The 20,672-nt window shown below is 45.0% G+C and overlaps 1 protein-coding gene and 1 long non-coding RNA gene across 14 annotated transcripts in view; one reads left to right on the forward strand and one right to left on the reverse strand.

The window, feature by feature from the left end:
* The first annotated feature begins 116 nt into the window (after positions 1 to 116).
* Positions 117 to 18,902, forward strand: LOC138685625 (uncharacterized). Of its 6 annotated transcripts, XR_011324936.1 has the most exons (4): positions 600 to 730; positions 1,331 to 2,452; positions 4,050 to 4,236; positions 18,278 to 18,902. It is a non-coding gene; the product is annotated as an uncharacterized lncRNA (long non-coding RNA). The 6 variants fall into 6 exon arrangements; XR_011324938.1 differs by lacking the exon at positions 18,278 to 18,902 and having other exon boundaries at positions 596 to 730; positions 1,399 to 2,452; positions 4,050 to 6,573; XR_011324934.1 differs by lacking the exon at positions 18,278 to 18,902 and having other exon boundaries at positions 4,050 to 6,573.
* Positions 14,736 to 20,672, reverse strand: part of SMPX (small muscle protein X-linked) — a 39,424-nt gene continuing 33,487 nt past the window's right edge. For all 8 annotated transcript variants that reach the window (XM_069784830.1, XM_069784826.1, XM_069784828.1 and 5 more), the window contains exon 5: positions 14,736 to 15,037. The gene's annotated coding sequence lies outside the window, so the exon portion shown is untranslated. The remainder of the gene's footprint in view (positions 15,038 to 20,672) is intronic.

Raw genomic sequence — 20,672 nt, forward strand, 5'->3', positions numbered from 1 at the left:
CTTTGCTTCACATGACACTGCCATAACTCAGAGCGACCAGAATAGCCCCAGGCGCATCCCCTCATCCCCCTGCCCCAAGCCGACCCCAGGCGGGCAAGCGAAGGGGCCAAGGACCGGGTGGACGGACGGACGGACAGACGGACGAGCTTCCACTGACAGCTGCGGCCAAAGCAGCTGACTTGGAACGACCTGGCTGGAAATCACAAGGATAAGAAGGCATTCGCACAAAGCAGTGACAAAAATAGAATCCCACGGTTTGGCTGTAATAAACCGAAATCTGTTTATAGAGGAGGCTTTGCATAATTGTGCTCTCGGTTACCAGCTGGGAACAAACCCGGAGCCCCTGGGGATGGGCCGGAGCTGACTCCCTCAGCTTTCTCACTTTCAGTTTGTCCCAATTAGAAGCACGTATACGGGGATTATCCCTGATTTTCACCCGGGCCCTTCAGGGTCTAATTTCTACCAGGAATAGTAGCTCTGGGCAGGCTACACATTCTGACCTCTTAAACCTTGCTTTTATTTTTCTTTTCTTCCCTGCGTAACTCTGGGTGGAGGTGTTCAGGAATGTCCTCCTGACACTTTTCTTTCCAAATCAAACACACTCGGGACTTGCAAACCTTGACAGGGTTGATAAATGCCAGACCATTTTACTGCATCGTAAGCCAGCAGACTTGGGGGCAGAGGAGGATCCCACAGGACTGGAAAATTTCACCTTTTGCTCAAGCCAAAGGTAAGGCCTTTTTACTGTATTTGCTTATGTGTATTTATGTGATGTCATGAAATTCTGGCTCACCTCTGTAATCGAGGGGTGTTTGGGAGCTGACTGGATCCTGATGTGGGTCGTGCATGCTGCGGGACTGTTCCAGTGAGCTTAAACCGTCTTGCTAAGCAGACCAATACCTACACATACTCTGCTCTGTTTGTGGGGAGGGACTCCAAAAATGTCATTCTTCATTGCCGTATAGCTCTGGAAATTGATTTCCTGCTTGAATCCACTTTCCATCATGACATTATAGACCATAAATCAGGATCTTGCTAAAAAATCTTGCCCCTTGCTAGCAAAATGACGTGTATGGGCAGTGGGGACCAGGGAGGACAGGGATGCCTTGTTTCTCTTTCCCAGTGGCTTTGCCTATGTCCAAGTTGAGGCAGCTCTGAAGTATTTCAGATGTTGTTAGCAAAGCTGTACCATTGAGTCCAAGCTTCTGGTTTGATGCTTTTCGTGTTTTGGACAAACCAGAGACCCTGTCACCCCTCGGCAGTCATGCACGCTGGTCATGAGGGACCAGGCCTTAAACGCTCCCACTCCTAAAGATACTGCTTTCCCCAGTTTAACCCCACAAGGCACCAGATTTCAGTAACACGAGGCGCAGATAAACCTCCGCTGTTTCAAAACAGCCATCGCCCTTCCCCAGGAGATGGAGCGGTGAGCACGGGGGCTGTGTCTTCAGCGCAGGATTGAGCTCGAGGAGCATTTCGGCAGCAGTTTTGGCATAAGCAAGTCATGGCACCCCTTCCTCTTCACCAACAGTCCTCCTCCTCCATCAGCCCTTCGCCTGTGCTGCCACGATTGCTCTGAGGCGGAGAGCTGGGAGGTGACACAGCCAGGAAGCGATGCTCGGAGAGGAGTGGGCAGAAACCCCAAAAATACAACAGCGGAGAGGTCTCTGGAGCCCGGGCCAGGTCCTCAGCCTTCCTCGTGGTGTGAAGACTCATGATCATCAGAGGTGATCCACTGGCTGGGCAGGCAGCTGGGAACCCACCACCCGGAGAGACCCTCGGCACGGGACGCCCACCCAATGCACCGAAACTGGACTTGTCTTCTGCTGTTGAGCCATGGTCAGCAGCCGCCCTCCCCACACCCTTGTGCTGCTGAAAAAGTGCTTTGCGTATGCTGGTAAGCCATAGAAGCTGGGATGGAGGACACATAATTAAATCCTACTCCCCCCCCGCATCCAGATGTACCAGAAAAGGGTCAAAGATGTGGCTTGGGCAACGGCGGGTCTTGCCAGCAGCCCCCAAAATGCACTACCCCCATCAAGTGATGCACTCCCAGGCAAAGGCAACGTGCCTTTTCCTCTCCTTCAGCGAGGCCAGGCGAGATGCTGCCCAGGCTTGCCCAGGTTTTGCTGGCAGGCGTAAAAAGTACCAGCACAGCCCCGACGGCAAGCACCGTGACTTCAGAGAGGCCAAAAGGGGCTCAGACGGAACGGCCGTGCCTGTGCCCGGGGCGATGCCCCGTTAACCGAACCGGCCGAGCATCGCTTGCTCTCCGCACCAATTCTGTACTGCCAGCCGGTTACAGCGCGCTGCCACAGGAGCTGGTGCGGATTTAACTGAACTGATTTAATACCCCTGCCAGAGCAGCAGGTCCCGTAATTGTATGCAGATTTCCTGTGCGTTTCCCTCTCAGACCTACTCCATCTTCATGGCAAGCCGGCTAATAGAAATAGTAAGAATCATGCTCCTTATAAAGCTGTTTATTTGCCCGGAGATTTTTTTTCTTTCACTTATAATTGAAATAAAGCCACATCCTTTCCAGTCTCTTGCTCTGGAGTGACAAAAAAAGATTATCATTATCGAAATGAGGTTTCTCCCTGCTCCACTTTTAGGCAGTTAGCTTTGTCTAACTAGGGAGCCTACTCAGCCGGCACCCTCCTTTGTCAACAGACAAATTATCTCTAGGCGGCAGCTTGGGTCTTCGGCGCCTTGGGAGGAATATTTAATGTCCATTAGCAAGAGAGCAGACCATGACTAAACAGCTAACATGAATCTCAGGAAGAGACCTAGCACTAGGTGGGATGCAGTCAAGCCATGATCTTATTTTTCTCAGCCGTAATTTGGAAGATCAGATCTAATGTTTGACTCACTAGATGGTGCTTAAAATTAGGGAAACATTAGTGTTTCAATGATACTGATTTGCTGGGAATAGATAATACATTTTTAATCATGTGCATCATTTAGACTTTAAATTAGATTTAGATGTCAGGCTTTTAGTAGCTTTCTCTTGAAATTATTGCTATACTACAGTAGACAGTCTGTAATAAAAAAGAATATTCAGAGGTGTGCTGTGAAAAATGTTGGCTTCCACACTTGCAGTTACATTTTTCCTACACAAAGCTGAAAAATGGCCCAAATTGCAATGCTGTCTTCAGTTGAATCTTGCAAGTAGGCCATCAGTTAATAAACACTTCAATTACCATTGTAAATTTTCCCAATTTTTTTTTTAAGAGTAAAGGTTATAAAAAGAGTTGCACAAGTAAAATTAGGCTCATTAGTAACAAGTGGCTTACTGTAAAATATTCTTTACAAAAATCCACAGCAGAGGATTTCTAAGCTACACTTTGTTCCAGAAGAAATCAGCACAGTCCAGAGGACGACAGAGGCAACGCTTCAGATGCTTGATAATGTGCTGCATGAACAAATATAGCAAAAGTGAGCCGGATGATGAATATAATAGGGATGATGTAGCATACAGGTTTTCTAGAAACTACTAATCAGAAAGATCGTATTGATTTAAGTTGTCTTGTAAAAATCATTGGAGTAGAGTCTGTACTTCATCCTCGAATAATCATTCACAATAGTATCTGGGTCACCCCATCTATTTAAAGCAAAGGATGTTTAGCCAGGGAAAGCAGTCTTTAAGAACAAAACATTAAGAGGGAGAAATTTTCTTGCAGCTAAAAGCAGCGCCTGGCGAGATCACGCCTGTGTATAAAAGCAAAGGAGAAAGTTACCGGCTTGGATGAGGTGGGCTTAGGCTGCCAGGTTTCCAGAAGAAGGGGTTGAGTTAGGGCTGGGACCCCAGCCAAAGCCTGCCGCGAGGCCACGGCTGCTAAGCCATGGCTGCCTGGCGCTTTTCTGTGGTTTTGTGGAAAAAGAGGAGGAAATACCATTGGCACACGGGGGTTGGGGGGCCATGTCCCAACCGGGTTACGCTAGCACTAGCTGCGCCGATGCGAGAAAGCATCCTGTGTCAGACTGGCAATGCGAAATAACACTCTTCCAACCAGCCGGTGCCTCTTTTGTTTTCTCTCCCTTTTTTTCAGGTTCCCTTTCGCGTGCCTCCCATGAAGACAGATGTCGTTATGGCTTCCACCGCGCTCTCGGCCGGTTAGACATGGGCTTCCCGGCTGCATAAAAAACCAAGAAGTCGGGAAAGTTTGTAACTTGGGTTCCCGTTTCAGAGCGACAGCAGCGGGATGAGTCAGGCAATGCGGCTGGAGGATAACGAAGGTGAATGTGTATTTTAACATTTCTGAGCAGCTGTACTAACGGCCTTCAGAGCGGAGGGCTGCTTGGGGTCCGTCCGCTCCCCCGATGGTCTGGTGCCACCGGAGATGCTCCGCGTCTCGCCCTCCCTTTCCTTCCTCTTCCCCGGGCCGGCAGCGCTGCCCGTGCCGCAGCCGGGGCAGGGAAGGACCTGCAGCCCCTGCCCGGGACCACCTTCGTTCTGCACCCAGCTCGGGGCTGCTCAGAGCGCGGGCTGGCTGCTGGTTTCGGACAGCGAGGACACGTACAGCCCTGGCCAAAGCTGCTCGGCTCGTGGGTCACTTCTGCAGGCGTGGATGCCCCCCTGCTATAACAGGAACGTTTCTGACTGCCGGGAAAAGCTCCCGCCTCCCCAAGACTGGTTGAACTGGGGTACCAAACTTTATTTTCTTGGGTACATCTAGCGGCAAAAGCTGCAGCTTCGGGCTGTGTGACCGCTGATGGCAGGAGAGCTGGGTCCTTCCCTTTGCCTGTGGTCGGGTACCCCCAGCAGCTCCCAGCTCTGGCCCCGCTGCGGGGAGCCCGGTCCACCCTGACGTGGTTGCCCCGGTCCTAGCGATGCGTATATCCAGTACAAAGCCAGTATAACTGGGAGCCACACTTCAGGTCTAAGAAAATGATAAGGAAATGGGGACCGGTTCCCCCTGTTGCAATGGTCTCTGAACGCATTTACTTGTAATTAGAACTAGGGTTCGTTTTTATAGGGATAGGAAAGGTAAGGACCAACCGGTGCTCTGGGACCACAGAGGAGAAAACACAAATGACCTTTTCCTCTCCTGGGATGCCACGTAGATGAAGTAAAGCTGCAGACTGCAGAGGTCTCTCTGACATCAAGGTGCTTTTCACACGAGCTGGTTAGGAGTCAGCTCTTCCGTCCTCTTCCCCTCCCGAAGTCACATTCAAGCAAACGCTCTCTAAGATATAGGCTGTGGCTTAGGAAAGTACTCCTGACTATGGTTAAGAGGCTGTAAGTAGAAATAATAAAAAGAAAAGGAAAGCAATCACCATACAGATCACCTGTCCATTTTTCCCCAAGCGGGTTTATTTGCCTTTGACAATACAAAACAGCTGCTGGAAACATGACACACCTTCTGCAGGGGGTTATATTTTGCAGTTTTCTTCAAATGAGCTTTGTGATCTAATAAGTATTTTCCAGTTCAAAGTTTACAGAGTTGTATGGAAATAGGGGCTGGTTTTGATTCCTTTGAAACCGATAGGAATTTTGCCATCAGCTCTGGTACAAGCAGAAATGCAACGTTCTTAGCACAGAGAAGTTTGGGGGGCCAAAGTATCTGTCTTAGCTTAATTTTTCAGCCTTACATACCAGCTTTCTCACCTGACATGCAGGGTATATTCAGCTCCCAATGGTCCTATTGGAATAAAGGTTGTATTAAAGATCAGACCCTTTTACAGTTGAGCCCCTCATCTGCTATAGAAGAGAGCCTGGTGAGTTCCTACCTACAGCACGTAATTTTTAATGTGTTAACTCCTGATGTGCTTGACGTGTATTCATTACATCAGCAGTCTTATGGGGTGAGCGAGGCCGGGGAAGGGCAGCAGTAATCCCTGCTCAGACATTCCCCTGCTGCAGCCTTCACTGACGCTTCAGGGAGCAGAGTCTTAAGCCACCAGCGCTGCATGGCTGCCCTCGCTGCCGCTACTGATTTCACTTGGGTTATTTCAGAAGCAGATAGGCTTGTGGGATTCTTTCCTACTGCCTTACCCTCTGGAAATGTTTTCGTTAAAAGGTTAATTTTTTTTTTAATTATTATTATATTTTTAGCTAGGCAGGTAGGGCCTTCTCCTGATCTTCCTCATATTTTCAGAAAAGAGTTACTGGAGAAAATACTACATTTCCACAGCCTCCAGAATTACAACACGTTACCACAACCTCCAGAAAAGAGGTACTGCAGAGAACTTCGGTTCCTGCGGGCCATTTGTTGTTTCCCGTACCCTGAAATTCTCAACTACAAAGACAAACAGAGAAAATAAATAGGCATCCGTAAGATATCAGGAAGAAATCGTTCAGGGCATTTTCAAAGGCAGAAAGGGCATTTAGAGGCCAGGGTCCCTTCAGGCAGCTAAGCAATCCTAATGGCCATTGCCCCTCACGACAATGTCCTTCCTACTTACTAAAATGCAGTGATTCTGTTATCAAGGTGACACCAAACTGTCCAATTTGGTTCAGGACAGCGTTGTGTGCGACGGGCACTTTAGAAACACTCAGAAAGTGCTGGCAACTGCCCGCCCGTGAGGCCACTGCTGTAAGTCACTGCTGTCAATAAATCTAGTTGCTCTTAATTGTTTGGGTTTCTCTTAGAAACAAATATTTACCAGCTTCTGGTTTGCACAGTCTTCTAAAGGTCACAGATGCTAGCTCCAAGGGGAGCCAAGCTATTCAACCTTAAACTATTTAACGCTGGCTTCCCATGCAAGCTGCCATAAAAGCAGGCATCACTATGGGACTTATGAGTAAGGATGGGGGAGTAAAGTTCTTCTCCTCTTGGCCCATTTCAGCATGTTATTTTTAAAAGCTTATGCATTCGGTGATGGAAATGGATGCCTTAGTTCTGCTTATCCTTTCAGATGGGGCTGATGTGTTGGATACTAATGGTCTACTGGGAAGTCAGGATTACTTTCTCGTATAATAAATCTGGATGGAGGGGAGAGAAAATTATTTTCTTGGGATTGCTATTAGTGGTGAAAGTTTGTATTAAGAAAAAAAAAAGGTCCAGGTTTTCCAAAGCTATTGTAGCCCTTCTACACCCACTACACAACTCTATGTAGTAACCTGTAGCTCCAGAAAAGCTTCAATGTATCTTAGCTACAAACCTCATCTCAACTTCCTAAGACTATTCAGACAAGAAACGCTCTCCAGCAGTTATTTCTTATACCTACCTTTCATTTCATCGTGACCAAAAAACCCAAGCAGGAGAATTGCTGGGGAAGCTGTTATCGAATTTTCTGCTCTGACTCCTTTCATGCTGATTCTTTTCATTTGAATTACATAATTTCTAATGACACCAATCAATCACCTGCGTACTCATCTGAGCTACTTGCCTGTGAAGGCAATAAACTGTGTGCTGAGCTAGACCCTCTGCCTGGTGCAGTGGTTTGGGGTTTGACTTTTAAACTTTTAGTCATTTCTCCTCTTCCTTTTCTGCCTTGCTTTGGGTTTGGTCTGTATAGGCATTAGAGAAGGTGAAGCTTCACATGACTGGGAGCTTCTTCTTCTGACCGGGATCCTTTAGCTCTTGCTTGGGTTCAGCAAGAACCAGCTCACTTTCTTTTAAGACTCATTATTTTTGTCATCTGTCCTAGAAGAATCACAAGAGACCACGGCCCCCACTCAAGAGCCCTGTGCATGCAGGTTAATCATGCCTTGCAAAATACTAGGTTTGCTTTTTCACCCCTAGGATGGAAATTGATAGGATTGACATCATTTTCTAATTTGATTGCCCTACTCAGTGTTGTCTGTTTCCTGCACAGGCATCATATGTAATACACACACGTTACATTTATGCAGGCCAATAATATCAGCTTTAAATTAGGAAACACTTTCTACAGTAAGGATAACAAAGTGCTGGGATCGGTTGCCTAGGGAGGTCGTAGGGTTGCCATCATGGGTGGACCTTTAACGTATGCTGTAAAGAATATATTCCCTACAAATCTGCCTGGAATTAGGCAAGTATAGCTGCTTGGGCTCGGAGGCAAGGAGATGGATTACACAGTCTTGAATCCCTCTGAGGGCTGTACTCTAGGATCTTCTGCTCATAACAAGGCTTCAGTCACAAAGTCCTCTGAACTATGAAGCGTGTGTCTTATCAGGCCTTGGTGATTCACACAAGTGATTTTCTAAATAGAGACACTTTGCTGAAAAAAAAAAAAAGCCTTAAATAGGAAAAAGCTTGGGACGCAAGCTGGTGTGTGATGCTTTGGAGACACCATAATTGCTGTTTGGAAAATTTACCGAGCATGTCAGTAAGCTGAAAATGTGCAGAACAAAGGGGATGCAAAGTGCCTGCCTGAAAGCACTGCCTCTCTTCACGAGGAAGAGCCATTGGAAGGTCATTGCCCAACATCATTGCTGTTTAAAAAGCTGTTGCCCAGGGATGTCACGACTTGAGCACTTCTGTGGAGATCAGTCCGTAAAGAACGCGGTTTTGACAACTGACTGGAGTAGCATAGAAATGAACTCTGCCACCGCTGATGTCAGAGTTATTTTTTCTTTTTTTTTTCCCCTGTCTCACATAAAGATAAATAAAGTAGGCAGCTTTCTATCTTAGATGAAGTCGGTAGAGTAGAAATAGTTCTTGTTCTGGATATTAAGAATTTGCATTTCTGGATGTCACTTTCCTTTGGTTGTTTTTCCTTGAGGAGAAGGAGCAATGTATTTAAAATATCAGTGAGCCAAAAAAATCAATAAGCAAGGATCTAAAAACAGCCATGTTCTTCTATATCTGATACATCCTGTCCCATACCAAATTGACACAGGTGCAGGAGAGAGACCCCCCTGAAGAGTTGGAAGCTGCTCTCGGTAAAGATTTGCTGGGCAATACAACACCAGCGTGAATGCTGGGACACGACGAGCCAAGTTCTGGAGGACTAATGCCTCCTCGTTGACATACGTGTGCATTTCCTAAAATAACCATCCCATCCTGCGATGCAAAAATCACTTCCCCAACATGCTGGTTCGCTTGCTGCTCAAACCAGCTGGTGCGAACCAGCGGAGCTTCAGTGACCACGCGACACCAGCAGAGCAGCTGTCCCTCGGTTTTAGGTCAGACCCATGACCGGAGCACACGCGGCTTTCGCTTGCCTTGCCGGAGCACATTCCTCTCCTCTCAAGGGCTAGGGAAGAGCCCAGATGTCCCATGTGTGTCACAACTATATGAATTTGACGCTGACCGAATTCTTCTCAACCGCCTAGTGCCGTCCAGTGTCATTTTTCCAGATCTCCTCAAAGCTCTCCCGTCCTCCCACTGCCCTGCGCGACAGCAGCGGCATCAAGGATGGTCAGCGGCAGTTTATTGGAGAAACAGTCAAAGCAGGGAATTAAGACGTGGCCTCATTCGGAGTGCCTGAGTCACTGGGATGTCATTCGGGCGTGAGGACAGCCTGTGAAGGCTTTCGGGTCACATGCGTGCATGACATTTAGAAGAGGTGGGTGACCTCATGGAAGATTATCTGAGAGATCTAGACTAGCCATAGAAAGTGGCATTGGAGGCTTTCATTTATCCTCACTAACCTTCAGCAATAAAAAGGGAGGATGAGCGCATGGATGTGCATGCAGCAAGTATGCGAGAAGCGCCGAGAACATTGGGAAAGCCAGAGGGGTGGTAAACCATACCCCGGCTCCGGTGACACGTGGCTGTCATGGGAAGAGGAGGACACTGTGTGTTTCACAGGGCAGTGCTTTATTTGGTTTTTTGTGTGTGTGCAGTTGCTGCTTGACTGTGCAGGAAGGCAGTTAAGAATTTGTGCTCCTTTCCTAGTTTCTGTAAGAAAGCACAAATTTGGATTTTCTAATTCTAGATACGGCCACCAGGCCAGGGCCGGCCTTGGCAGCATCTGTGATGGCAATCAGCAACACTGAGAAGTAGAGCCCTAATTAGTCAACTCCCCCAGCTCCTTCCATCGCTCACCCTGCACCTCTAAATCAGCACCTCAGCCCACACCAGGTCTGTCGGTAAGGAGCAAGGTGGTTTTCCCGAGTTCAGTAAGGATCCAAAGGGCCTTGAGATGTCTCCTTGAGTCTTTGGCCTTCCTCTAAGCACTCATCTGGCACGTGTCAGCCCAGCACGTACCTTTCTCCAGCCTGCTGGACCTGCTCCGGTGTCCCTGCTGAGCTACCTGTCAGGAAAGCCGAGCAGGAGGAAAGAAGTGGCATGGCAGCAGGGATCTTGGTAGCCCTGAAATCACTTTTGCTCCCTGACTTGTTCTCGAAGCAGAAACCTACACCTAAGACCTCTTCTGCCTTTCACCCCCGTCTTCCCCATCTCAGTCTCTATGAGTCCACCCCACTCATGTTGTCCCCCTGCACTTGGTGATCTACTCACATGGACCCTCCTCGTGCCCAAGCAGGCACGTGAATCCTGCCCATTGTGTCCAAACTTGCCTCGCATGGTCAACACTAAGGCTAAGAAGGACAGAGAATACCATGTGCTGTGTCATTACAATGTCCAGTTCAGCGGCATGCTGACTTCTGCATTTCTGCTCAGGTCAGGGCTTGGATTATCAGCCCCCTGATAGAAGGGAGATGTGTTAAGACCCATTCTGACCCTGAAAATGATCAGCTAGGGAAGTCCTAAGTATTAGGTGAAGAACCACTGCATTCGGTGAAGAATACTCTCACTAGAAACTACTGCAGTACCTGCAAAAAACATTTACTAAGAATGCAGCATCTCTAAGAAAGAGAATCTAATTCCAGTTTCACTACAAGCACAGCGAAGGATTAGGTCACTTTTCACAGTACGACATCCCGACAAAATCAAATGTAATTAGTTACCACACAGGATTTACCAACCACCAGTGCATGTGAAACCCGCAGTTGGTATCAGGGCCAGAACATTGACACTTTGCTATTGCACTCTGCTGTGGCACTTGCAGTTAGTCACCAGTCTTCTGTAGGATATATTTGAAAACATCCACTTCATTGTTATTGCAAAGTAATGTAGTGGGAAGTGAGTATAACATATGAACAGATGTGTTTATTTTATAAATGGCTTTAGACTGCTTCCAAAGACACAGGAGAACTGGATTTTACCAAGTTTGACTGATCTTATATCCAACCCTTAGTTTTTTGTCTCTAGAGAACTGTTTTATCTTGGGGCATAAAGTAAGGAGCAAAGCTGGAGTACTTTCTGAGGGCTGAAAAACTGGATTTAGGGGGAGTTTCTTTTGTAATTATTCATGTACCAGTAGTACTAGGCAGCTTGTATACCAAAATTAGGATTTTTTTGCCAAGTGCATTACTTAATCTGCTTCACTCATAAAGCAAAAACTCATGCAAATTAAATGAGCACACATTAGAGAAACCAGGACTTAGTCATGAGGGCAAAAGAAAATTGTTTCAACATTTTGGCCCTAAAGCTATTACCAAGAAAAATATAACTATTTTCCTTGGACAGCCTTCTCTGATTCTCTTCTCTCAACATCAATTTTTTATAATACAAAACAGCCTAAGAGCCGGATTTTTATTACATCTTCCCATATATAATTTACTGACTGCATGGAACAAGAGATAAATAAAAGTGCCATCTTTATCACCCTTCTGATTGCGCTGAGCACAGTCCTGGTAAGGTGCCACCGAACCCAACAAACTGCTTCTCAAGACTGTGATTTGGGGAATTCACGTCCATAAACACGGTTGCATGTAGCTACAGATGTTTTGCTGGTACAGTAAGTAAAGTAGTAGAGTGGGGCCTTGCTTTTACTACTAAAAATAACAGCTTACGCTATCAGAGAAAATGCAAAACTGCCGGTTTAGTTCTATAATTCAAGTTATGCATAAAGCCAAGCCTCCAGAGTTTTAAGGCAAGTAACACTATTTGTCTTAGAAATGCAGTAGCACTATAATCTTTTAACTGAAAGTGATTAAACCAGAGTAATCAATTGAAATACACTCAAACTCACCAAAAGTTTTCAGGTAACAGTAATTATTATTTTACCTCTACCTTTACTTCCAAGTTACATGTGTTTGGATTTTTCTGTGCAGATGATCAGAGAAATCATTAGAGCGTGTTTTTTGTTCCATGGCTGATGATTAAAAGTCTCTCCCCGAAAGTGTCGGGGTCTTGGTGTCTCATTAGACTAAACCCTTTGCTGTGGGCACAGCACAATAACTGTTTCTGGTTTTCTAACAGAACATGTCTCCACCGCATTTTTGAGCAGTTTCTCTGAAAAATACATTCAGCTGGATTAAAGACATCTCTCAGCATTGGGATAAAAAACCAAAAATTGCCGTGCAAAGCAGTGGGTAGGGAGTTAACAAAGGAACCTCTTCCTCCACCTGACATGCATGGAGCGTAGTGACACCAGGGCAACTCTGTCCCTTTGATTTACTGTCGCACCGGCACCGTACGGAGACCAGAGCGTAGGGATGACACTGAAATCCAGCTGTTTTGCTTTATTTCCTGGGTTCCTCATTAAGCAGGTTAGCGGTTGTGGGGCGGAGAGGAGTTTATCTCTGTGGTTCAGATATGACGACTATTTATTTTGCTGCCACTGTTCCTCTGGCTTCACTGCCTGGGGGTGGTCACGTATCATCTCATCAGCGAGGTGTTAATATATCGCTGTTAACGAGTTTGGCTCGTACTGACAAAGGCTGGCACGTAACCACGTGAAAGAGGCGTGATTTTAGCGTGATCCGTTATTACGTATTTCTGTGCTCATCTGTCATTGTAAGACCTCAACCTTTCCCTATAATGGTGCCAAAATGTAACATCTGAGAGGCAAAATTTTCCATGCCAGAAGTAAGGGACTGCAGAGTTGCTTTTGGGGCATCTTTCACTGCCCTCTGTGCGCCCTACAGTCAGACCCTTTTATAAGACTTAGATGAAAAGTAACGTCACTGGCACGGCATGGTTCAACCCGCTGTTAACAGCTTGCTAGCTGAGACCCAGAGACCCTTCATAGCCTCCTTTTTTCCTAGTACTTAGTTGCTAATTTAATGCTTTAATAAAGATTCCTTGCAGTGCTAAGACCTAACGCGGGGTCCTCACTGATCACCACACACCATAGCCGTCAGCCTCAAGGTGGTTTAAAATCATACATATTTTGAAATTTCGCTTAAAAATGAAGCTAAGAAAAAATATTCTTTGCCTCTGCCCAGCCCCTCGCCAGCATTAAGCTGCTTCGACGGCCACCAGTGGTACCCCTCCACTTTGTCACACGGGGTGGAAATCTGGCAAAAGAAGCACGCGTCTGTCTCAGGGATGTTTTGGGTTTTTTTTCTTTCAGTTACGCATTCAGACGTGCTGACTGTGATGTGGTCCCAGCTCTCCCCATCCCCTGGAATTTCCACTATGAAGTTTCCTAACTGTGAAAGGAGGGGAAAAATACGTGGTCTTTACCTTTCCACAGTTCTCTGAAATGAGAATTTTCAAGTGAGTAAAGAATAATCAAAGCAGAGGCGCTGACTCATCTTGCCTTCAACATGCCTTTGGCTCAAGGGATTCTGTATTTTCTCCTCTTTTTCTCACTTCCATACTGGCAGGAACAATGCAGGCCAGTATCAGTGACTGATAATGCAGTGTGGGGGAAAATTGTTCATTTTCGATTGAATAGACATGTTAATCTTATCGGTATGTAAATGAAAGGAGCTCCTGATGCATTCTGCCTCTTGACACTTTCATTTCAACCTGTTCTTTCGGGATGCTCGCCTCCACGGAAGGCATTAAGGGAAATCACCCATGAGCGTATAAGGTTGAAGCAGGATGGTAAGCAATGTCAGTATTGCATATTGAAAGTAAAATATACAAGAATGTCCTTTTTATTGAGCTGCAGCGAGTGGAGCTTCTTTCTAATTTCCTGTACAAAGCCATGCAAATGTATCTAATAACTTAAAATACAAAAATATCACCAGTTAGATTTGCATTGTCTGATGGAGCGCACCAGAATTAAATGGATGTCGTTGTTAGTAATATTCCACTTGAAACCTGTTTTCTAACCAGAATAATTATCTTTATTTTAATTGAATAAACAAGAGCCAGGCAGAGAGTTTCAGAGCATGTAGAATAGTTTCAATCAACGGCAGAAGAGTATTATTACAAAACAGCTCCTCTTATCCCTTCGCAGTAAATAACACAAGAGAGACCAAGGAGACACAGTGTATTAAATTTCTCTAACAATAAGATCTCATTTCCAAAAATAGAATATGCATCGAACAGTCTTCTTTATGTACAGTCCATATAAAAGAAGTGTCAGGGATTAATCGTTGTATGTAACAGTTGGTGTGATCGTACATGATTTTTGCCCAGCTTCAGTATTTCAATGTTCCCTTTTTATTTGGGCTTTTGAAGATAGTGATCCTTCACCTATATTCAGGAGCATGTTCCATCAAAGCTGGATGACCTGTTTATTTGAATAAAGGTTGCAGGTTTTCTGTCAGCTAGCTCACATTTTGTATTCACATTGTATAAAGTAAAGGTGATGCATAAATATCAGAACACCAGTGCATTTTAGATTCTCAAGAAAAAGAAATCCTTTGCCTCTACAACAAAAGAAGAATTTAGCTAAACTCACCAGAAAGACCATCCCTTTTAATATTTTCATTTCCTTTATTACACAATACACAATTTCCGTTCTATAACCAGGAGTACACAACAGGAAATTAGACGTTACATTCCTCATTTATTCTGCATTTTGTCAAATCGTTTTAAACCTCTTTTGTTCATATTGATTTTTCTTTTCAAAAGGAAAGAAGCCAAATTAATTGCAAATAATTATTTTCTTTTAAAAAAAAAAAAAAAGTCATTATTGTACTTTTGCTCAAATTTCAGATTACACTATTCCCCATTCTCAGGTCAAAATCATTGCTGAATATATACCAATTCATTGCTAGCTGCCGTGGTCTGTTTGATTTCAGCAGTACTTTCCTATGTTAAGCAAAATGGACAACAAGAAAGTGTTGACATAAATGTACAAAGAAGACGCTTCCTACGGGGTACTGCGGAGTTAGGAAGTTCATAGTCTTCATACAAATGTATAAAATATTTCAAATTATCTCCATTCATTGGAATCCGTTCGGTTTCTCTTGTCAGACCTGTGTGACAAATACAAGACCAGAAATTAATCATTTATCGGTGCACTCCCAGGTATTTTGAAAGCACACAGAAAAGAAGCCGTAAGTTGTGAGGGGGAGTATATTCCCAGCACCTGCAATTTTGCTTTCACTGAGCGTACTTGTTTACACCCAAGCTCAGGGAATACGGAGTGGGTGACAATCAAAATTTTTCGATCCACTAGCTTTTTCCACCCACGCTCCAAATCTCAGTCTGATGAAATTTTGTGGTTCTGTTAAGAGCTTGGGTCTTTACCTGAGCCTGCACGATAGCAGGGAGGCATCAGTTGGATAAAAATCAAAATAGTATTTAATTTTACCAGGTTTGGGGTTTTTAATTTTTTAAATTTTACTATTTACTGGTATATACATATATGTATATATATTAATTTAAAAAAAAAATTTTTCAGCTGCTTTGATTATCTTCTTCCCTTGCTCTCTCTGTTCTGCCCATTAGACTCCTTAATGGTAGCGAGTCTCCTTTTTTGTCTCCTGTCCAAACTGAACAGTCCCAGGGATTTTCAGCCTCTCTTCTTTTGGTAGTGTATCTGTTCCTGCAACTATTTTTGTCACAGCTCCTCTCCTCCCCTATTTCTGCTCTAATTTTCATGACTGACCAGCACTGAAGACAGTATTCTAGACACGGCAGCATAGTATTTTCTGTGCCGTTTGTGCAAATCCCGCTGGAGTTAATTTATTTACTTATGCAAAGCGAGGTGGGGGGATGTTTAGCTGCCGTCTGGGGAACAATGAGCAATTTCCATTGACCAGTCTACAGTGACTCTTTCCTGCACAGTAACAGCTAATTTGAAGCCCAGCATAGGGTCTATGCCTGTTCTCTTTGAAGTTATGAGATATTGGTGGTTGCTGTTGATATCAGTGGTTCCAGGCAGCTCAATACAGAGGAAAACAGGTTTTGCAATTAGCTTTTAAAGTTCAAGACACTAACTTTCTCAGACTATATGTTTAATCAGGTAAGAGGTAAGTATTTGAAGTGGAGGAATATATTTTTGGTAAATTTTATTGAACGCATGAACCTTTAACAAATGCTTAGAAAGTAGAGAAAAAGCCACAGGCCAGGAAAAAAAAATGACAACCTTCTATATTTCACGATGTGTTACATAAAGTGAGGTTTTGCTGTGCTCCTGAACGTGTGTAGGCTGTACCCATTTGAACAAATATTGGAGGGACATTCAAAAAGCTGGAATTGCTTAGCTTTCAGAAGAAACACTTCCCTGGAGAAAAGAGGTGCTATTAAGAGAAACCCTGCCTGGCTTACACTAACTGCTTGAAAGTGTTGGGAACTTTTGAATAAAAAAGTCAAAAGTTAATTAACTTGACTGGCAAAAAAGTGAGGGGGTGTCATTCTCCAGAGGCAAGAGGTCATAAAACCCCACGTAGTGCTACTAACACGCTCTGTGGCCGTTAGCAATCAAACAACATCATCGTCTCGTCCCCTGATTCAGTAAGGCAACGTACTGTTCTGTTTCAGCTGAAATTTCCTTCCAATCAGGCAATTTTAGGTACTTATCTTTCTGATCTCAGAAACAAAACCCAACTTTAAGGCTGTATTTGACGGCTCCCCAGGATCCGCACGCACGTGTAATCCTGTCCTATGTAATTACCGCCTGCCTACACATGCTCTCCATGTGTTTCAGTCAAGTATTCTCTTTCAAATCGTTCTGTGCTTGTTCCTGAATACCACAAGGTGACTGTTTTCCAGCGGTGGGTGGGTAAAACATTGCTGGCTGTGATTAAACTTGAGTGCTCGAGCCCGGGATCAGGAGAGAAGGTCCACGGAGGGCAGCGGGCACATCTGAGCATCCCGCGCTCCTCAGCGTCACGAGCGGTTCCTGATCCTTCTGCTGGAGAAGCCCAGTACCAGGTTCTGCCTCCAAACGCATCGTTTGTGGCACGAAGGACAGCTGTAATTTAGCATTCTGGTTTTTAGGATCGCATGATATTTTTTATACCTTTCTAGCAGATTCAGCGTCTTAGACAGTAAGGCTGTTTCCCGCAGGTCTGGAGGAGACACCTGCCCTGCGTGGGAGCTCCATGATTATCTTCTCCAAGTAGTTTAGCCTTTCCTTATTCCCTGAACTCCTCATACCAGCTGTCCTGTGCTGCGCACACTAAGCGCCCAGGGACCTTGGTGATAAGGGCACGAAGAAGATGCAGCCAGACCCTCTTCAGTGGGGCCCAGCGACAGGACAGGAGACAACAGGCACAAACTGGAATACAGGGAACATCATCTAAACAGGAAAAAAACCCTTCTTTTACTGTCAGGGTGGTCAAACACTGGCACAAGTTGCCCAGAGAGGTCACGGAGTCTCCATCCTTGGAGATACGGAAAACCCAACTGGACATGGCGCTGATCATTGACCCTGTCCTGAGCAGGGGTGGGACTGGACGGTCTCCAGAGGTGCTCTCAACCCTCGGCCGGTCTGTGAGACTTCGTTTCGTCTTCAAAGTCTTCAAAGAGCCTTCGTTTGTCCCAAGGGAAACTGTCCTCCACTCACGAGGGCCGGGGTGGATTTGTGAGCCAGGTGCAAGGTCCCTGCGTTGCTGTGGAACTGTCAGTGAGTTTACAAACTCAGACGACAAGGTGTTATTTACCGTATGACTGTGTTGCTAATAATCCCAGTAATCTGCCTGCTGAGATTGCTTTTAGCCACGTGCTCCATTTCTTCAAATACTCCTTTGTCATCCCTTCATGTCCTCATAGATCCCAGACCTTTGACACCCAGCTCCCGCTGAAATCAATATTAATATCACTTAAAACCTTTATGACCTCAGGGCTGAAAGGTCCCAAACTGGCATCATATCCCATCCAGCCGAGCAAGCACCTCTCTTCTTCCCCCTTCCATGGCGCCGGACTCTCACTAGGCAGCAGACCCACCAAAAGATCTGCTGTCTCCAGTTCTCCCAGTCACAACTGAGACGTAGCAGCTCTAGTCAAAGGAAACCCAGTCTTCTAGGAGGCCATGCACCTGCCAGACTAGTTAATTAGCAGGAGGAGCAAAAAACCATACTGCAGCACCCAAGAACCCTGCCACTTGCCGTCCAAATGCAGGAGCAACTGACTTGCCATGATGACAAACCTCGCCTCAGTGCTCAGGTGCTGAGGAAAATCAAGGCCGCTGCTCTCAAATTTTGACTAAAGCACACTGCTTGCAAGCAGTGCTATTTTAACACCTGCTAATAACATTATCTTCCTCTCAGGTGTACTCTCAGCTCTCCGGGTGCTTATAATTGCTGCCTGAACTCCCCCTGCAGTCAGCAGACCCTCTATTATCTCCCTGGGATGCTCCAATCCACCCAGACCTCTCTCCGGCCAGCTCCAATTCTCTTTCTCCCAGCTCCCAAAGGCACATTATTTATAGAGCTCCAACTCCTCCAGAGATCAATGGGAGTCTGTAAACTCAAAAATAGGTTGCTTACGGTACATTAATAATCCTCACAGTTATGTTCCCTGGTTATTCTTTCAGCTGCTGCAGCTTATCTACCAGAGCTTCCCTTGCCACTCCAATCAACCTTATTATACCGAACAACACTCTGCCATTTTAAAGAAAACAGAAAAGCATGTACTTGACAGCAAATGCTTAATGTTGTCCTGATTAAGGGTGGACATAAGCACATGCTTAGGAGCTTTTTTGAATCATGGAATTAGAGGGATTTTCAGCCCTCAAGACTTTCTCCATTCCCTGTCTGAGAATCCGCAGGGCTGTGACTGCAGGCGGTGTGACGCCGGTGTTAGCTTCTGGGACAAAACAGACTAGGTCCCCATATTTAACCACAGGAAAAAGCAATGGCTATTTTTATGTGAGAAATGAGTTATGTGCTATTCCACATAGGTGCAACTTCAAAAATAAATTAAATAAATTAGCGAGTTGCAAAATATCACTTTTTTCTTCTCCAAAATTACAGTTTTTAATGTTGCATCTCCCTTTATTCCCTGAAAATATGCCCCAAACCAGTTAACAGCAAGCATATAAAAGATTACTCTGAAAAAGGCACCAGTAATTCCAATGGTCAGTATTTTCTATTCTTACACAACACGTTAGCCAAAAGAAGATGAAACATGACATGAATCCAGATTTTGGCTGTATCTCCATATATGCAATAAGATGACCACATTCAGTGCTAATATTGTATAATTAAAGACCATGCATGAATCACCTGAGGGCTAAATAAAATGTGCCTTTATTTGAACAGTTTCCAGCCTTATATATTTAGCCCTAAGATTCTGTTAAGGCAGCCTGTTTTATAAGAAGTAACTTAACTTTACAAAGGAGAAAACAGACATATCCTATTAGCACTTCATAGAAAATCAGTGATTACAGCAAGTGCACCAAGGTCCAGTAAACGCCTCCCACTCAACAAGCTTCCAAAGTGAACAACCACATGATGTTTACTCCTCACCAGAACCCATTTATAGATCTCTTACTCACCACTATCACAGTCATACATGCACCATTTATGAAAAGGCAGCAAGAAGCCCTCTATTTGGGAGCGGATGGAGGGGTTACACTTGGAGAACTGGGTCTTTTCTTTACGATACTGTTTAACCAAGCTGTGAAGCATGATTTAAATCATGCAAACTCTAAAGATTATAATTGACTGAAAGCATTCATTACATACCGTGGGCATTGCACACGGACAACTGGTATGGCTGCTGGGAGAAGATTTTGCACTGATTGGAAAAAAATGATAAAAAGGGTCAAAAAATGCCTCTTCCAAAGTGCAAGTGGGCAATGAAGGTAATGACTTCCTATGGAGTTAGGAAAGACTTTTGTTCCCACCACTTTTAAATGACATCTGGCCATTCCTAGCAAATAGCACCCTGGGAATGAAAAGGGTATCTGTTTCAGTAAGGTGAGAAGGGGACAGAGTTCATGAACTTTCATTAGTCTGGAGCAGAATCGGCCTAGAATTACAAACACACTGATCTTCAGAAGGAAAAACTTGGGAAGAAGGTAAATCCAGGGACATGTCTTCTTCTTTAATTGCTCTAGTGAACCGGGAATGTGAAATAAAGCTGGACTATCTCCTTTGACTCCCTAATTCTCCTACACACCTGGTAAAAGTCTTGTCCTTTCTGAGACAGTAACCCAAAGTGCCAAGGGACCTGCTCTAACTCGCCTGCCCTCACTGCCCTTCGGTGGGCACCACTTGCTGAGATCATCTTCTCCTGCGCGACTACTTTAATATTTATAACGTATCAGAATCACTGTCCATGCAGGTGGCAGAAGAAGCAGTAGGAAGTCAAATGTGCTCCAGGTTAACATATTAATACCATGATGGGATGTCAGAGACAGGGTTTGGGCTGCAAAGGGGAGTTCATCCTTTGACTCCCAGGGGCAGCTGATGGACTAAATGAAAAAGCCTACTTTAAATTAAGCTAGGCTTTCCTGTATGCTTTTTGCAAATTATTTCAACACATCTGTTACGTTTCTAATAATAGTAACAGCTCTCCTGTATCCAAGCATCTCTCATACACCTTTTAAAATATATTTGCTGTCATTTATACTTCCTGGGCATGGTCCTGGGCAGCTGGCTCTGGGTGGCCCTGCTTGAGCCGAGGGGTTGGACCAGACGACCTGCAGAGATCCCTTCC

This window comes from Haliaeetus albicilla, chromosome 6, assembly GCF_947461875.1.
Source record: "Haliaeetus albicilla chromosome 6, bHalAlb1.1, whole genome shotgun sequence".
NCBI classification, from domain to species: domain Eukaryota; kingdom Metazoa; phylum Chordata; class Aves; order Accipitriformes; family Accipitridae; genus Haliaeetus; species Haliaeetus albicilla.